This window comes from Balaenoptera acutorostrata, chromosome X (assembly GCF_949987535.1).
Source record: "Balaenoptera acutorostrata chromosome X, mBalAcu1.1, whole genome shotgun sequence".
NCBI classification, from domain to species: Eukaryota; Metazoa; Chordata; class Mammalia; order Artiodactyla; family Balaenopteridae; genus Balaenoptera; species Balaenoptera acutorostrata.
Window position 1 is genome coordinate 30,774,920 of NC_080085.1, and position 7,310 is coordinate 30,782,229.

A 7,310-nucleotide genomic window follows, 5' to 3' on the forward strand; every position below is an offset into this window, starting at 1 on the left:
TAACACAATATTACATTTATATATTATAAATAAATAATTAAAATACTATTTCTGGAATTTAAATCTTCAGTATATGAACTGAATAATGCAATGAATCAGGCAAAAGGGAAATAAAAGCGAGGAAATACTACAGAATGTTGAATAAAAGGTACAGTGATTAAATATATGAGGGATAATTAAGAAATGTGGTGATTAAGTCCAACACAAAACTAGCAGAAGTTCTAAAATCAGTTAACATAAGAAATAGAGAAGAAATCATCAAAGAGACATTAATAAAATAATATCCCTTAGCTGAACAAATATCTGAGTTTTCAGATTGAAATAAGTCCACAGAGTAAAGTACAGAGTTCAAAGTATTAAAAAAAGATCCATACCGAAACATACGCTGATGAAATTTCAGAATCTCAAGTATAAGGCTTTCTAAAAAGATGTCAGAGCAGAAAAACAAGGGACCTACTAAGGAATCAGATGTACATCTAACCCAACAGAATCTAATGTCAACAGAATAATGCCTGATAAAAACTATTTTATACCAATATTTTATACCCAGTCAGATGACCAATTCTGTGAAAGAAGAAAAATACGCAAATGCGAAGAAAATTTTCCCACATGTTCATATTTTAAAAATTCTATTAAAAGTATTTTTACAAAAAACTATTGCTTCAATTTATGTCAAAGAGTGTTCTGCCTATGTTTTCCTCTAGGAAGTTTTATAGTGTCCACTCTTACACTAAGGTCTTTAATCCATTTTGAGCTTATTTTTGTACATGGTGTTAGAGAATGTTCTAATTTCATTCTTGTACATGTAGCTATCCAGATTTCCAGCACCTCTTATTGAAGAGACTGTCTTTTCTCCACTATATATTCTTGCCTCCTTTGTCATAGATTAATTGACCATGAGTATGTGGGTTTATTTCTGGGTTCTCTATCCTGTTCCATTGATCTATGTGTCTGTTTCTGTGCCAGTACCATACTGTTTTGATTACTGTAGCTTTGTAGTATAGTCTGAAGACAGGGAGCATGATTCCTCCAGCTCTGTTCTTTCTCAAAACTGTTTTGGCTATTCAGGATCTTTTGTGTTTCCATACAAATTTTAAAATTATTTGTTCTAGTTCTGTGAAAAATGCCATTGGTAATTTGATAGGGATTGCACTGAATCTGCAGATTGCCTTGGGTAGTATGGTCATTTTAACAATATTGATTCTTGCAGTCCAAGAACATGATATATCTTTCCATCTGCTTCTGTCGTCTTCAATTTCTTTCATCGATGTCTTATAGTTTTTGGAGTACAGGTCTTTGCCTCTTTAGGTAGGTTTATTCCTAGGTATTTTATTCTTCTTGATGCAATGGTAAATGGGATTGTTTCCGTAATTTCTCTTTCTGATATTTCGTTGTTAGCACATAGAAATGCAACAGATTTCTGTATATTAATTTTGTACCCTGCAACTTTACCAAGTTCACTGATGAGCTCTAGTGGTTTTCTGGTGACGCCTTTAGGATTTCCTTTGTATAGTGTCATGTCGTCTGCAAACAGTGACAGTTTTTACTTTTTCCTTTCCAATTTGGATTCCTTTTATTTTTTTTTTTCTTCTCTGATTGCCATGGCTAGGACTTCCAAAACTATGTTGAATGAAAGTGGCAAGCATGGGCATCCTTGTCTTGCTCCTGATCTTAGAGGGAATGCTTTCAGCTTTTCACTGTTGAGTATGATGTTATCTGTGGGCTTATCATATATGGCCCTTATTATGTTGAGGTAGATTCCCTCTATACCCACTTTCTGGAGAGTTTTTATCATAAATGATGTTGAATTTTATCAAAAGCTTTTTCTGCATCTATTGAGGTGATCATATGGCTTTTATTTTTCAATTTGTTAATGTGGTGTGTCAGATTGATTTGGGATACTGAAAAATCCTTGCATCCCTGAGATAAATCCCACTTGATCATGGTGTATCATCGTTTTAATGTATTGTTGGATTCAGTTTGCTAGTATTTTGTTGAGACTTTTTGCATCTATGTTCATCAGTGATATTGGCTTGTAATTTTCATTTTTTGTAGTATCTTTGTCTGGTTTTGGTATCAGGGTGATGGTGGCCTCAAAGAATGAGTTCGGAAGTGGTACTTCCTCTGCAATTTTTTGGATAAGTTTCAGAAGGATCAGTGTTAACTCTTCTCTAAATGTTTGGTAGAATTCACCTGTGAAGCCATCTGGTCCTAGACTTCTGTTTGTTGGAAGTTTTTAAATAACTGATTCAATTTCAGTACTGGTAATCAGTCTGTTTATATTTTCTATTTCTTCCAGGTTCAGTCTTCAGAGATTGTACCTTTCTAAGAATTTGTACATTTTTTTCTAGGTTGTCCATTTTATTGGCTTATAGTTGCTCATAGTAGTCTCTTATGATCCTTTGTATTTCTGTGGTGTCAGTTGTAAGTTCTTTTTCATTTCTGATTTTATTGATTTGGGCCCTCTCCCTTTTTTTCTTGATCAGTCTGGTTAAAGATTTATCAATTTTGTTTATCTTTTCAAAGAACCAGCTTTTAGTTTCATTGATTTTTTTTGACTCTATTTCATTTATTTCTGCTCTATTTTTTGGATTCCTCTCCTAAAGTAAAGAAAATATAAGCAGGGCTTCCCTGGTGGCGCAGTGGTTGGGAATCTGCCTGCTAATGCAGGGGACACGGGTTCGAGCCCTGGTCTGGGAAGATCCCACATGCCGCGGAGCGGCTGGGCCCGTGAGCCACAATTGCTGAGCCTGCGCGTCTGGAGCCTGTGCCCCGCGACGGGAGGGGCCGCGATAGAGAGAGGCCCGCGCACCGCGATGAAGAGCGGTCCCCGCACCGCGATGAAGAGTGGCCCCCGCTTGCCGCAACTGGAGAAAGCCCTCGCACGAACCGAAGACCCAACACAGCCAAAAATAAATAAATAAATAAATAAATAAATAAATAAATAAATAAATAAATAAGAAAATCCTTTAAAAAAAAAAAAAAGAAAATATAAGCAAAAATAAACAAATGGGACCTAATTAAACTTAAAAGCTTTTGCACAGCAGAGGAAACCATCAACAAAATGAAAAGACAACCTATTGAATGGGAGAAAATATTTGCAAATGATATGACCAATATAGGATTCGTATCCAACATATATAAACAGCTCATAAAACTCAACATCAAAAACAAACAACCCAATTACAAAATGGGCAGAACTGAATAGACATTTTTCCAAAGAAGAAATGCAGATAGCCAATAGGCATATGAAAAGATGCCTTACATCAGTAATCATCAGGGAAATGCAAATATTGGGTGGGCCAAAAAGTGCCTTCAGTTTTTAAGTAAAAATAAAAGACACATCTTTCATTTTCACCAAGAACTTTATTGAACAACATATTCACCCATTTGTTCCACTACCTTCTGCCATTTTTCAGGCAAATTCATGATTCCATCTTCCCATAACATTTTACCTTTTTGAGCAAAGAACTGTTCCAGGAGCCTTTTACAGTCTTCCGGGGAATTGAAATTTTTTCCTTTAAGAGAATTTTGTAAAGACCAAAATAAACGGAAATCCAAAGGTGCAATGTCTGGTGAGTATGGCAGATGAATCAGAACTTCCCGGCCAAGCTGTAACAGTTTTTGCCTGGTCATCAAAGAAACATGTGGTCTTGTGTTATCCTGATGGAAGATTAATGCATTTTCTGTTGACTAATTCTGGATGCTTTTGTTGAGTGCCACTTTCAGTTGGTCTAATTGGGAGCACTACTTGTTGGAATTAATCCTTTGGTTTTCTGGAAGGAGCTCATTAATAGAGGACTCCCTTCCAATCCCACCATATACACAACATCACCTTCTTTGGATGAAGCCAGCCTTTGGTGTGGCTGGTGGTGGTTCATTTCGCTTGTCCCACGATCTCTTCCATTCCACATTGTTGTACAGTATCCACTTTTCATCACCCATCACAATTTGTTTTAAAAATGCAACGTTTTCATTACGTTTCAGTAGAGAATCACAGGTGGAAATATGGTCAAGATTTTTTGCACTTAACTTATATGGAACCCAAACATCAAAGCGAGTCACATAACCAAGCTGGTGCAAATGATTTTCATTGCTTGATCTGGATATTTTGAGTATGCTGGCTATCTCGCACGTGGTAGAATGTTGATTGTTCTCAACTACTGTTTCGATTTGATCGCTATCAACTTCAACTGGTCTACCTGACCATGGAGCATCATCCAGCGAGAAATCTCCAGCACGAAACTTCGCAAACCACTTCTGACATGTTCAATCAGTCACTGCACCTTCTCCAAACACTGCACTAATCTTTTTCTGCATTTCAGTTGCGTTTTTACCTTTCTTGAAATAATAAAGCATAATATGCCAAAAATGTTGCTTTTTTCTTCCATCTTCAATATTAAAATGGCTACACAAAAATTTACCAATTTTGATAAGTCTTTCTTTATATGCATGCTGATATGACAGCTGTCACATACAATCTAACAAAATTGTTTCAAATAAAGTTAAAGACAACTAAGTGCTACTAGAGCCATCTTACAGAAAAAACTGAACGAAACTTTTGGCCCATCCAATAAAAACCACAGTAAGATATCACTTCACACCTGTCAGAATGGCTATCATCAAAAAGTCAACAAATAACAAATGTTGGTGAGGATGTGGAGAAAGGAGAACCCTTGTACACTGTTGTTGAGAAAGTAAATCGGTGCAGCCACTATGGAAAACACAGTGGAGGTTTCTCAAAAAATGAATGGCAGAGCTACCATGTGACCCAGCATTTCCACTCCTGGGTATATACCAAAACAAACAAACAAACAAACAAACACTAATTCAAAAAGATACATGCATCCCAATGTTCAAAGCAGTGTTATTTACAATGCCAAGGTATGGAAGCAACCTAAGTGTCCATCAACAGATAAATGGATGAAGAAGATGTGAGATATATATATATATATATATAAAAAATATATATATTAATATATATATAATGGAATACTACTCAGCCATAAAAAGAATGACATTTTGCCATTTCCAGCAACACGGATGGACTTGGAGGGCATTATGCGAAGTGAAATAAATCAGACAGAAAGATAAATACTGTATGATACCACTTATATGTATAATCTAAAAATACAGCAAACTAATTAACATAACACAAAAGAAGCAGACTCACATATATAGAAAACAAACTAGTGGTTGCCAGTCATGAGGGGAAAGGGGAATATAGGGGAGGGGGAGTGGGAGGTACAAATTCTTGGGTGTAAGATAGGCTCAAGGATATATTGTACAACATGGGGAATATAGCCAATATTTTGTAATAACCGTAAATGGAAAGTAACCTTTAAAATTGTATAAAAATTGTAAGTACTTTAACAAAATAATTTTTTTAATTATTTATTTATTTATTTATTTATTTATGGCTGTGTTGGGTCTTCGTTTCTGTGCGAGGGCTTTCTCTAGTTGCGGCAAGTGGGGGCCACTCTTCATCACGGTGCGCAGGCCTCTCATTATCGCGGCCTCTCTTGTTGCGGAGCACAGGCTCCAGACGGGCAGGCTCAGTAACTGTGGCTCACGGGCCCAGCTGCTCCGCGGCATGTGGGATCTTCCCAGACCAGGGCTCGAACCCGTGTCCCCTGCATTGGCAGGCAGATTCTCAACTACTGCGCCACCAGGGAAGCCCCCAAAATAATTTTTAAATGAAAGAATAATATGAGAATTTTAAACAGTGGTGATACCATATGATCTGTAAGAAGAAAATAAATCTCCAAAGAAATAAAAATAAATACATTATCGCTGCAACTAGAGAAAACCCGCGTGCAGCAACGAAGACCCGGCACAGCCAAAAATAAATTAATAAATAAATTTTAAAAAATAAATAAATTTAATAAATAAATAAATACATTAGACTTTGAAAACTGAGACATTTACCTCTTAAGCAGTAGGTGATTAATATCACAGATTTATATTTGTCACTCTATAGATCCAATTGCAATCCTTGATTTTTCCATGAATAATAACAGTTAGATTTTTATCTCTTTTATGGTGCTTACAACAATGCCCATGAAAAAGCTGTTTTATAAAGATTTGAAATACAGACAAATTCATCTTGGATTATTCTTTTATCACAGTATTTTTCATGACAGAATTAATTGTTCTAAACATGTTTATTAACTTGTCAAGAGAATATTTATCATTTCCTTTGTTAGATGTAGCTGAATGATGTTTTCTCCCCTTACTAACAAGTATGCCTTAGTTCCTCCTTGTGAATGAGGAATGATAAATGCCTCTTTTGCCTCTGGCTCTTCCTCTGTAAACTGGACACAATATATATTCTTTCTAAATTTCGTATGAAATCAAACAAATGGGTTATTTGTAAATCAATATAATTTATCTAACATGGTTTTGCATGTTATCTGTCTCAGAATAAACATCCAGTATAATATTGCTATTTCATATAGTATAATTATAATTAGAAAACAGAAGTAAGCTATATTCAATGCATAAAGGGGAAGCAAAAGTCATAGAGATCTCCTTATATCTCACAAATATTTTCATTTATTTATAGGAATATGCTTTAAAGTCTCAAGATATTTAGTAGATTTCATGATGTTTATTTATATAGTAAGAGAATTTTCATAAGGGTATAATTTTAGCTTCCTTATTTAGAAAAATTCTGAGGAACTTTTATAAGAGCCAATGTTTCAACCATTCCCTTTAATAATACTGTAACTAGCAAGCTAATGAGTATTCACTTATCTAGAATATCCTAAAGTTCAACTGGGCAGCTTCAAAATTTTTCATATGACTGTTGATTAAAACTTTTATTTGTACCTTGTATCCATTTCATTTTTTTTACTTTCCAAAAGAATATATTGTATAAAGGACTCATATCTAGGATATATAAAGAACTCTTAAAACTCAACAATGAGAAAACAAGCAACCTAACTTTATATATGTGTGTATATACATACACATACACACACACACACACCATCTATAAGAACAAAAGAAAGAAAAATACATATATACCTATTTTTACCAAAGAAGATATACAGATGGCAAATAAGCATATGAAAAGATGCTCAACATCATATGTCATTAGGGATATACAAATAAAACCACAATGAGATATCACAACACACCTATTAGAATAGCTAAAATCCGATAACTGACAATACCAAATGCTGACAAAGTGCAACAGGAACATACATTCATTGCTAGTGAGAATATAAAATGATACAGTTATTTGGGAAGACAGTTTGACAGTTTCCTACAGAGCTAAGCATAGTTTTACAATAGGATCCAGCAAT